Raw genomic sequence first — 11,754 nt, 5'->3', positions numbered from 1 at the left:
GAAGGCGTATTGTTGATCACCATAATGTACTTTTTTTGTTGATCCAGAAGTGACATCTCTGCTGCATATATATTAATTCGTTGTTCTTCAGGAAAATGAATTGCAGGCTTACTGTAATAGAGAAGACGTACAAATACTTAAATGGGTTGAGAAGGCCACAGCATATTCTTAAAAACCAAAGTTGAAAAGCAGTGGTATTTTGACCAATTAGTTAGTTAACGATCAATCTGTGAAGTGCGCGGCGGCATGCGCCTCCTGGCGCATTAACCGTTTGCAGATAGCGTCGTAGATCAGAGGATGCACTGTAGGACTGGTATTCTGCTCTTCCACCGCCAGAGTTCCTAGAATTGAGTTCAAGTTCCTGCGAAGCGGCAGGTTTAATATTATCAATGTTCATAGTATCAATTTTATGTTTTTCATCTGAAAAGCTGGCCTGGCCATCAAACCTCCTTTCTGCTTCAGTGGTCAACAGCTCTCTGTCCCATCATCATGGTAGGTTACTCGCCTGCTGTCTTAGCCCCTTTGGTTTTCCCCATTCTTCGTTCCTGAGATACTGCTTCATTACTCACTCATCCTACAGCAGTGTTACTGGTCCTTCTTAGGACTTTATCTGCGTCTCCATCCCATCCAACATTTGGATCATGTATTCAGCCTATGGTTCTGGACCACACATTCCTGGGCAGTATAGAACATAGCTGAATGTGATCCAGAAACAACACTTCTCTGTGGCCCTGCTCAGTTCCGCCCAGGTTCCTATGTTTGAGCTTGCTTTCTAATTCATCCTTGATGCCATCAGAATTGAAGGGCTCTTCCTGCTGATTTCAGCTGAGCAAGCTTCCATCATGTCACAAAGAAACCAAGACATCCATAAGCAGGAGCAGAGGAACTTCCCTGCTATTTTCGAAGCAATATTGAGTTCTCAAACAAATGAACGACAAACACAGTACTAGTAGAACAGATATACACTGATTCTCTATTCCTCGGCCACATTAGGGGTGATGCCACTTCGGGTCGGAGGTGAGGTCTCAGGCTGATGAGAGAATCGCCTGAAGCACAGACTGCAGCTTGAAGGTGTCCAGCAGGAGTTCGAAGTGGTGGAAGAGGAAAAACTGTCAGGGTAAAGACAGTAGAAAGCATCTGGTAGAGCAGTAGGTTCAACAACAAAGACTGAGAACCCATGAGGTAGACGAGAGTCGCAGGTTCCACCACCCGCCCTATGCCCTCCCTGCTCCTGCCTTCGTATGTAACTGGCAGCCACTAACTTTTATCAATGCAGAGAGAAGTGGATTGCACAGGTCCTGTGTTAAATGTTAGGATGTTTGTGATTCTCTGTTTCTTTTTACTTCATTTCAAACTTGATTTTTACTGTGTGTGTCAATGTCTTGTGATTTGATTTGTCTTCTCCTTCAAACAGCATTCACAGTGTTCTTTACACCATTTTTCATTTTCTTAGCTTATAGCTTTTTTTTTTCACCTCTGTGCTCCCTCCCTTTCCCTCCTATGTATATTCAGTAGTATTTTCATTTTCCTATATTGGTTGGTTTTTTTTTTAAACTATGATTATGTTTTTATTTTTAGTGACCTCTTACAGATAACCAAAAGTACGTTGCGTGCTGAGCAATACCTTAAGGAACTGTGAGAGAGGCTCTAGGAAAGAGGGCAGAGGGGCTTTTACCTCAAGTGCATTTTCCCTGGATTTTTCTTGTGATTTTGTGCCTCCTGTGACAAATATATACATTCGATTTATGGGACAAGTCTACTCTCCTTGGCTGTCGAAACATAGCTGTCGGAACCCAGTCTGGTGAGAGGATGTGCTGAGTGCTGTCCTCAGTGTGCCGTGTACCTGGACATGGCCCTCTGCCTTGCTTTTGTTCTTTCCCGGGTATAATCCGGTACATTCCGGGCATTGGGTTTAAATTAGCCTGCCCTGAGAACGCTCTGGGAAAGGGTTGCTGTGTTAATATTTAGTATGTGCTTGCTGACCCTTATTTGCATATTTTTCTGATCATGTTTTTCTGAACTCAAAGACCCCTCCTTGGACCACTGCTTTCTTTGTTCCATCTGTGTGGCTTAGCACATTTTAAAACTGAAGAAACGGAAGTCCACACAGCATTAGAGAGGAAGTCCGGCTCCACTTCTTAAGGTCTTCCTGTCCCAGGTCCAGCAGACAAGATTCACACATGCTGTCGATGAAGGCTGACAATATCTAATTTTGTTTTGCATTTTCGCCCTCACGATCTGCAAGCTGTTTTGAGTCCTCCCTCTCTATAACATTCACCTGCTTTTCCTTCTCCCTCACTTTTTTTTTTTTTTCGGAGCCAGACCAACTCAGGGCCTTGTGCGTTTGCTAGGCAAGCGCCACCACTGAGCCAAACTCAACCCTTCTCCCTCACTTTTATCGACTTTGCTTCCCTCCCACAACCGTTTTGGGCTTAATTTCAACCTTTGTTTAATGCAACTCACACTGTCATAAGTACCCAACTTCTCTGTGCATTCTACAGACCTTTTGCAATTCTATGGTCACAGATGCAAGTTAGTGGCTGGAGATTTTGTGGAGGCTCCGGTTCACTGTGAGCCGGGCTGGCCACTGGCCCATGAGAGCAAAGGGGCCAGAAGCTACAAGCAGGGTTTGACCTGCAGTCAGCAGTCAGTACAACAAAAGGATCTCCTGGAGTCAGTCAGGGAAGGTCCATTTCTGTCTCTAGGTAAGGTATGTTCCCTGGTTCAGCTACGTAGATGGGAAGGGCTGATTGGTCAGGGTACAGGGACCTAATTAGTCAATACACGGGCAGTTAGGAGGAGCAAGACGCACCCTCTCAGGAAGCTTCCACCAGGGTCATTCTCCAACAAAGTCAGGCATCTGTGCCCAGAGACTCTCTCCAAACACAGTCAGGCAGAGAAAAGGAAGCCCACTCGGAAAAGGAGTCTGAGATTAGCAGCACACGGCTCGAGAGAGAGCGTCCAGCAGGGACTTGGTACTACTTAATCTTAACAGCATCGCTTCTAATCTTTTCTGTATCATAAATTGTTTGATGCTGCTGTTCCCGTATTTGTTTTTTTTGCCTCTGCGGTTGTAATGTGATAAACGAGCCCAGGAGTGAGTCGCCTGCTGGGGCATGGCTGTAATCCCAGTATCTTGGGTGGTGGAAGAAGGACATCTGTGAGGTTCAGGCCAGTCAAGGCTCCACAGGTGAGCCTCCTTGCCTTGTGGGGAAAACAAACAAACAACCCAAGTAGCCTGCTGAATTAAAAATAAAACAAGAACATGTTCAACACTTCTATGGGTGAGGCTCTCTAAAGAGACTGAAACCTAGGGAAGCATCATCAGACTCATTGTCACACACTGTGTGGAAGCTATTTGCCCAAAGCATGCATCGCCTCAATGCAGCATACACTTCAGTAGCAGACATAAGCAAGCATTATGTCTTTGACCTGATTTTTTTATTACGGTTGTTTTGTAGACAATCTCAAAGAAGGTGTGCTTATTTTTAGTAGTCACCATCCCTTCCTAGGATAAGAAATACTTTTATAGTATGAAAGGATGTATCTGCTCAGTGCAAAGAAAAAGATCACTGCTGGAATATGATTGTGCTTGCATTTCTTTTCTGAGTATCATATAAAAGCAAACTTGTAGAAAATTTTCTGCAAATCAAAAGGGCTGGGTAATAGAGAGAATGTGTTTAATATGTATGCAGAGGTTCTGGTTGTGGTCTCTCCAACACAGAAAGGAAAGAAGGAAGATACTGAGTTAAGAAGAGATTCTCCCCCTGAATATTCAGGTCTATGGTCTATTGATCCAGTTGTTCTGATATAACTGCACACACTCAAAAAATCATCTTATTAATTTTAAGTTAAAATGATTTCAGGGACTTAGCTAAATTTCTCATTCCAAACACTCCATGTCTTAAAATGAAGGACCTGCAGAAATACGGGTGGGTTATCATAATTCAGAACAGGGGCTGCTTCAAAGACATGAGTACAACACTATCAAAAACTTTTTAAATTACTTTAATTGAAAAAAATGGTGAAAGTTATTGAAAATACTAATCTTTTGATTACTCAGTGAGAGTCCAGTTAAAGAGGCCCCCTTTAGAGGATAACCCTTCAACCAATGACTGGCTTTGGATTTTATAGAAACAGAGCAGGGATTGAAGACGTCATGAAAGCCAGCTTCTCTCGGTCATCATGGTAACAGCCAGCATCATCCAGGTGTTTAGGGACATACTGGGTTCTTCATACGACACCATATTTTGACTGTTCTTTCTTTCAAAAGGCAGTTGGGATGGATATTTGTCATTATTAATTTGTCTCTAAATGAGATTTGAAACAAATAACAATATTGTCACCTTAAGTATAAGAGGAAACGTTATAAAGCTACTGCCTTTAAAAGCCTGTTAACATACCTTCCTTCAAAGTCTTTCTTTTTATTTCATCTAAAAAAAAGAAAACCTTATGTTTAAAACTATATCAGGTAGTATTAGCAAATGCCTTTCATTCCAAACTGGGGAAGCAGGGACAGGTGGGTCCACTGAGTTCAAGGCCAGCCCTAGTCTACAGAGTGAGTTCAGGACAGCCCAGGGTATCAGGGACAAGAGAGTAGATACATAGTTGGCATAAATAAAGTTATTTTATTATGCTGAGGACATTACAGGGATGGAGACTTTAAACCCCTAACTACAGTCTAAGCCCATCCCATGGCTCCCTCACGTATTAACTGACATCTTAGCTAACGAAGATCAGGTTCGGTCTTAACAGAAGTCTTTAATTGGAGGGTCCAAAACTCTGAGGGAGACTCTCTAGCCCTCAGGCAGATCAAGGTGGCATCTCTCAGATGGGAGAAAACCTTGCTCTCGGCTTTTGTTTATAAACTGTGCAGTGAGCACAGCTGGGCTGTGTAAGATATGAGCACAGTTGGGCTGTAGGAATGTCAGCTGGGCCATAGGATCAGGTTGTGTCAGGTGCCCCATTTTGGTGGTGATGTCACTGAGTTATTGTCAGGTGCAGCCTTGGGTGACACACACCAGGCATGCCATTCTGGTTAAGCTCTAATCTCTTTGTAGGTTTTGCTTATTTTGTTTTTGTTTTGTTTTGTTTTATTTTACTAGATGGTTGCTGCTGAGACTACTTTCTCCTAGCCTATAGATTTTGTTAAATAAGCTCTAGCAGGCACATTAAAAAACAAAACAAAAACAAACAAACAAAACAAAACTTGGGAAAAGACAAACTCAAATGTCCCTGTATCAGCAACAAAAAAACCTGTCAATAGCCACGCTCTCCTACGAATTCAAGCAGATCCTATTTGGGATTGGGTGGTATTATTGAAAGTTAAGCCCCATATAAAATGAAATTCTATATGTAATATCCTTGTGAATTTTGACTTTTAGTATTAAGGTTAAAAGTTCTGAAAGCCTGTAGCTATTAGCTGATTTTCTTATATTTAGTTTTAAAAAAAATAGACGCAATCCTAGTTCCGAATTTAATAACTCCATGACTGTGGGTATTAATTCTCACCTTATGATTTCATTCTCTTCATCTCTACTGGTTGGCAACCTTCATTCTTAAGACTTTAATAACAGTTAAATGAAAAGTGCACAAAATCATTGAAAATCACTTAAAGGGCTCAGGGTAAAAGTGGACACACTGGTGTGTGTGTAGGAGGGGCGGGGGGGTTAGGATTTTAAGGGCAAACCAGATACACACTTTGTGCTCCACACAATCCTGTAGGAGTCACTGTCTCAACAAACAACTCATTAAGGCTCACTTTATTTGAACGTCAATTGTTTTTTTTAAATGAAAAGAAAATGGCATTGAAAGGCAGGCTGACTAAAAAAAGAGAACCTGGAGGGCTATGCCCGAGCATGGGATTTATTTTGGTGAGACTTTCTTGGACTAGGGAAAACAGATCTCTTCCAGATGCTCACATAGAGGCAGCTCCCCCACTGGGTTCAAGAAAGCCTTTATATTTTGTTCTTTCAAGGATGGTCACTTAGCTATCCATCTGCAAGGGAGACTCTATAGAAATGAGAAATCTGATGAGCTAGTCTGAGAGGTTTAAACACCATAATTTGATGAAACACGGAAGGAAGTAGCAGGGCAGGGATGGGGAGGATGTCAGGTGGGGACCTGTTAACAAGGTAAGAGCCTCGGATGGGCCACAGGTTTGCTCTGCCCAGAGCATATGCTGTGTCTTCACCACTGGATCTCTGAGAGAGTCTCCCTTCTACTGGAGCACGAGGTTTCCCTGTGAGGTCAGATTTCCTTTGCAGATCTGTAAATCTCTTTTCAAAAAAAATGAGTTTTCAAATTTCTCCTGAGCTCAGACAAGAAGAAACCCAGCTGTGCCCTGGCATTTTCTTTCCTGCTACCTAATCTACTGAGAGTTGGACACAGCCTCAGACTGGTGCCTCCAGCCCCAGAGGCCGCCATGTTTTTCGGCCACAAATATCGTGCCTTCAAACCAGGGAGTCAAAAGTCTCCTTCTCCCCTTAAAAACCTTTCTCCGTGTCTGGTTTCTAAAGAACAACAACAAAATGCTAAAAAAAAAATTTTTTTGGCGGGCATACTATTCTATGGTAGTCTGTTCTCCTATCATTTTTAGGATGTGTCTTCTCTAACATTACATTAAACTTCCAAGATTCTTCTATTCAACTATCATTCGCCTCCACTCCCTTATGTGGGTATATAGTGGTAATAAAGAACTGAGGCTCACAGCACGCATGTCACCGTATGACATTGTTAGACCTCTGGTCTCAGTTCCCTCCCCACACTTCCTGCACTGTTCTCAGAGATTTTTTATAAAGGGTTTTTCTTTCTTCCCTCATCCAAAATATCATACTTAACAATGCTTTTGAATTTTTTTTTGGGGCCTTAAAAAAGTATCGTCCCTAGTCTTGTTTGTGGAAAAAATAAAGTAGTTTCAAGAGAGACTTCCATCACCACCCAACATGTCCCAGTGCAGCTCTGTAGGATTCGGAGACATTGTTTGTTTGGATGCTACGCTTGGCTCAGGCCTGCTGGCGGCAGCCAGCCCAATCAGGCCCAACTTGGGCTAATGTTCCTGAAGGGAGGCAGCGATGAACAAGGGTTTTTGTGGTCTGAGTCTTTAAGGAAAGTTGTTTACCCTTTTTGGCAAAATAATGGCCACTTGAGGTTTGTTTACTGTGTACTAAGGATCCAATTTCTGAAAGGAATCAATCCTTCCCATTCTCTCTCACTTTACACCCTGTTTCGTTTGGACCAGGGTAGGGAAGTAACAAAGATCCATAGGCCAGTGTTAAGAATTAAAATTGGCTAAAAGAAAACAAAAGAATGAACTATTTTGTTTGTTTTTTGTTGTTGTTTGTTTATTGTTTAGGTGTGTGAGCAAATCGGGCCTCAGTTCTTCCGCATCCCTCTCTGAAGTTCCCTCAGCACTGGATATTGCCTGTGGGCCCCAGGCCAACTCAGTGAGTACTACTGTGATCTAAGGGACTCATGGCTGTAAAGTCATACCATGTAGGCAGATGTCATGGGGAAGTTTAATAGGGTACACAGAGACTGCCTTTGGATGATGGTGGAGGAGGGGAAGAAAACGAGAGGAAGGGAAGGACTTGGCTTTTATAAGGCGAGATGTGGCGCTATTCGTGAGGCTATGCTCAGGGAAGGATATGTGACTCCTGGCGACAGTGGAGTGCTACTTCGGTGAAGCTAATAGATGATGTCTGCTGTTGCTGGGTCCCTGAGGTCAGGTGGTGGAGATGTCTGGCTAAACATTCCTCCTGTTTGTTTCTTATGGGTAAAGAAGAGTAAATAGAAAAGGGGTGATGTTGAAAGAGGCAGGAGGGGAGGCAATAATGCCTGGGGACTACTTCCTTGCTTGAATTGTCATCTTCGGGGCCTGCATCCTCACCATCACTGGCATTCAAGCAGTCATGAGCCCCAGGCTCTGTGGCCAGCGGTTTATAATTGGAACAGAAGATTAATTGTTTGATTAGAATTTTTTGAATTTTTTCATTTGAGAAATAAAAGAGAAGAAATTGATAAAGTAGGGTGAGATTAATAAAGCAGAAAAATGAGGAGAGGAGTCAGAAGGGCTTATCCACTTCCCCTATGGGGGGTTTCAAAGGCCAGGTGTTAGATACATTGAGTGGTCCCTTAGGTTTTGTTTGTTTGTTTGTTTTGTTTTGTTTAAGTCTATTTGAAGTCATTGGATTTTGTTTTTACTATACCATTTGGGTGACATAGAATGGAGGAAGAGGCAAAAGGCCGCCTTTTCTATAAGAAGATCTAGTCCCCATCGGTTTTCGAAGCACCACTGCAGCCAAGCCAGTCTGTCTCGAAGAGTGGCATGTTTTGGGCCACCTGCTGGAGATCCTGGATCCTTCCCCGGAAGAAAACTGATCGTACAAGGTTAGGAAGTGGCCAGTCCTGCTGTCCAGGTGGGGACATGTGTAGTTCTTCTGCAACATCAGAGTGAGATTTGAACTGCCTTTGTTATCCCGGTGACTGTTGAGTCCATGGCTGGAATCAGTTTGGCCTCCTCCAGGTATCATCATTCAACTTGGGAAGAGAAATACTAGAGTCAAAACTCTTGATCAACCGGCAGAAAGAAGCGATGGTAGACCTGAGTACCACAAACAATTAAACTGTTACAGACTGTGGGGCACTAAGGCAGAGCTGAGGTATCTAGGGCTGTAGGGTGTAGTTATACGCATTAGCTTATTTTTAATATGACTTTTTAGCTCTGTGGGCAGGACAATCGCTAAGCCTCCCGTGGCTAATGTGCCCTTACCTTCACTCCCAGCTCAACACCTCCTCTTTTCCCCTCAACTGGGCTGCTCAGTCACCTTTTAGTACCAGTCAACCCTCACCTCTGCCCCTCAGCCCAGTTGCCAGCTTCTCAGGCCCAATCATGTGAGAAAGGCTGCCATCTGAGTGCCAGGTATAGGTGGCCTGAGGCAATGTGCCATCCTGTGCATTCAGTATTCAGGAATGTGTCACATCTTAGCAGCTAGTGATGATGCTGGGTGGGTAGGGGCAGGTGACAGAGATATCTGTTGCTAACAAATGTCACAGGCTAACCAAAACCCAGCTTGGCACAATTGTTTCTACTGGGTTTCTCTGCTGATGTGGTAAGACAATTTCCAGCGGAGTTAAAAGCAAGTATAAAAGCAAGTTTATTGGGGGGGTGCAGTTTTCTGGCATGTTAAGCTTAGTCACAGGATGAGGCCAGCAAAGTCAGCATGAACAAACAAAGAGACAGAGAGGGGGAGAGCAGAGCAGAGGGGAGAGGGAGAGAGAGCTCGGAAACAGAGCTGAAATATATATATATATATATATATATATATATATATATAGAGAGAGAGAGAGAGAGAGAGAGAGAGAGAGAGAGAGAGAGAGAGGGAGAGAGAGAGAGAGAGAGAGAGAGAGAGAGAGAGAGAGAGAGAGAGAGAGAGAGAAGCAGTGGAGGGGCAGACAGAGAGGGTAGGTAACCAAAATGTCTATAAGGAAGAGTCTCTAGGGGAATGGAAAGTTCAGGTTTGCGAGTCAAGGTATGCCAGGTAGGCACTGAGGGATGCTGGGAGAACCTGGAGACCAGGTGTGCTTCAGTCTGTTCAGTAGGCACCCCCGCAGCTCGTCTTAGAGTTTGAAAACGTAACGGTTTCCACTGAGTTTCCACTGAAAGTGCACAAAGGGAAATGAACCCCGAAAGGCATTCCCATCCACCCTGAGAGCAGCCATCTTGTTCCCGGAGCCCAGGTTTCAAGATTCATCTATGTTGCAGGGTATTTGACCATACTGTGAACCGGGGAGATTGGGTTATTTACTAGAAAACCTGTTTGACCTTGTGGTGCCTCATTCCTAGCACATACCTTTAATCTGAGAGCTTTCTGTTTAAATCGGAAACAGGATCAAATTTAAAAAAGTCGTCCCATATATTCGTCAAGAGATGGAGCAAGTAACTAACTGGCAGGGAGTGAACAAAAGAAAAAAGACCATAGAGAGTAAGAGGAAGTCAGAAGGATGGCTAGAAAGACACACAGGAAGGAGAAGGGAGGGACATGCAATTTGAAAGGTTTTGAGACTGGCGTGGAGAAGGTGCTCTTTGGTTGTGGAGGAAGGTCAGTCAGCTGGGTGTTTTCTCTGCCTCTCTGAGCTAGTAGGCTTTCACCCCAGCATCTGGCTCCCAACTCTTCATTGGTAATATCGAACAATTGAGATTTTGTTAAAAACAACACCGACGTGGATACAAAGTAAGTTAGCTTTCTGGTGCTGTGTTCAGAGAGCCGCAGTGATGGCTTCTCACTGTGGGACGCAGCAGCTCTTTCCTCTAGTGCCTGACACTCCTAGTTTGCCTGCCTGGGTAAGTATTTGGATGTTTTTAAACTCAAATGTAAACTCCCTGAGGTGCTCTCTGGCAGCTCACGGAGGATCAGAGCCAGCAGGGAAGCAAAGAAAACCACCCTTAGAAGAAAGGAAGATAAAAGGAAAACGAGGAAAAGCATTCCCAGTAGAGCAGGAGGCTTCTCTGAAGCCTCCTCTGCCCAGTTCAAGTTGTGCTCCGTGCCATCTCCCCCCATTGGCCACTGGGCTTCTGAAAGCGAATCAGCTCAGTCTTTGAACTACCTTCTAACCTCCTGCCTACGGTTTCTTTCCTTAGCTTCTCAGGCTTGGTACTCCCAATAAGGTCTCATACTTCCTGTCTTCCTTCCACCGCCGATTCCAGCTCTCCCCTCCTCCTTCTCCTGCATGTATTGATACTACTTGTGTGTACCAGCACCCCAGTCTGCAGTCTGAGTTTGAAGTGATCAGTGGAAGTAGAGGCAGGGGCAGTGAGGGTTGGCTCAGCCTCTAGGATCTGGGAAAAGTGATTTCTCAATGATCTGGATTGAGAAAATCCACAGCATGCATATATTCTCTACTGTTTCTTTCCCCTTCTCTGTCTTTTCTCTTGTGTCCTCCTCACAAATTCATTTTCAGTTATTGTCTCTAATTATAGTTCTTTTGGCTGTTATTATTTGACAGGGTCTGGTGTAGCCCAGGCTAGCCTTGAACACTATGTAGCCCAGGCTGGCCTTGAACTCCTGTTCCTCTAGCCTCTACGTCTCAAGTGCTACGATTTCTGTCAAGTTAAAAATTCTTTTTCAGCTCTTCCTCTGTCATTCAAACCCTAACTGCCCTTGGGCATTGATGAGTCAGCACGATTGTCATCCAATGCCTGCTTTTCATAAAGGCATCTTGGAAAAATAAAATAATCATAAAAAGTAATGATTGTAGTATTTCCTTATAGCAGGATGTGCTCTACTTAATGGAAGCTAGAAGGAATGTGTATAAAAGCATGTCCTTATCTGGTTCCCATGGTACCAAGGAAAATTGTTCCATAAGCACCCTTACTGAACTCCTGGGCTAACTCTGATGCCAGGGACTCAGTCAGAACAAAGAACTGCTTCCCCGCAAGACTGCTCTCTGTTTGGAGTTACCAGGTAGAGAACAAATAAACCCGCTAGCTTCCCCAGCTCTTAGTTGACATAAAAGTAGCTAATTTGGGCTAATTATCTGTGCGGATGCCACCTTTAATGCACGTGTACCTTATCTTAGCAGTCACCTACGTTATGTGGCCGGCCACTTTTACTGATAGTGGTGACTTTTCCCTTGGCTTGTAGATGATGTCTGATGGCTGGTTCAGCATGGCAGAGGAAGCAGCCACGGATAAATGATTTAACACAAGACAGAGGCTCCTGTTGTCACTGCTCGTGTGTGTGTGTGTGTGTGTGT

Source organism: Rattus rattus, chromosome 13, assembly GCF_011064425.1.
Source record: "Rattus rattus isolate New Zealand chromosome 13, Rrattus_CSIRO_v1, whole genome shotgun sequence".
Classification (NCBI taxonomy): domain Eukaryota; kingdom Metazoa; phylum Chordata; class Mammalia; order Rodentia; family Muridae; genus Rattus; species Rattus rattus.
This window is presented reverse-complemented; position numbering follows the sequence as displayed.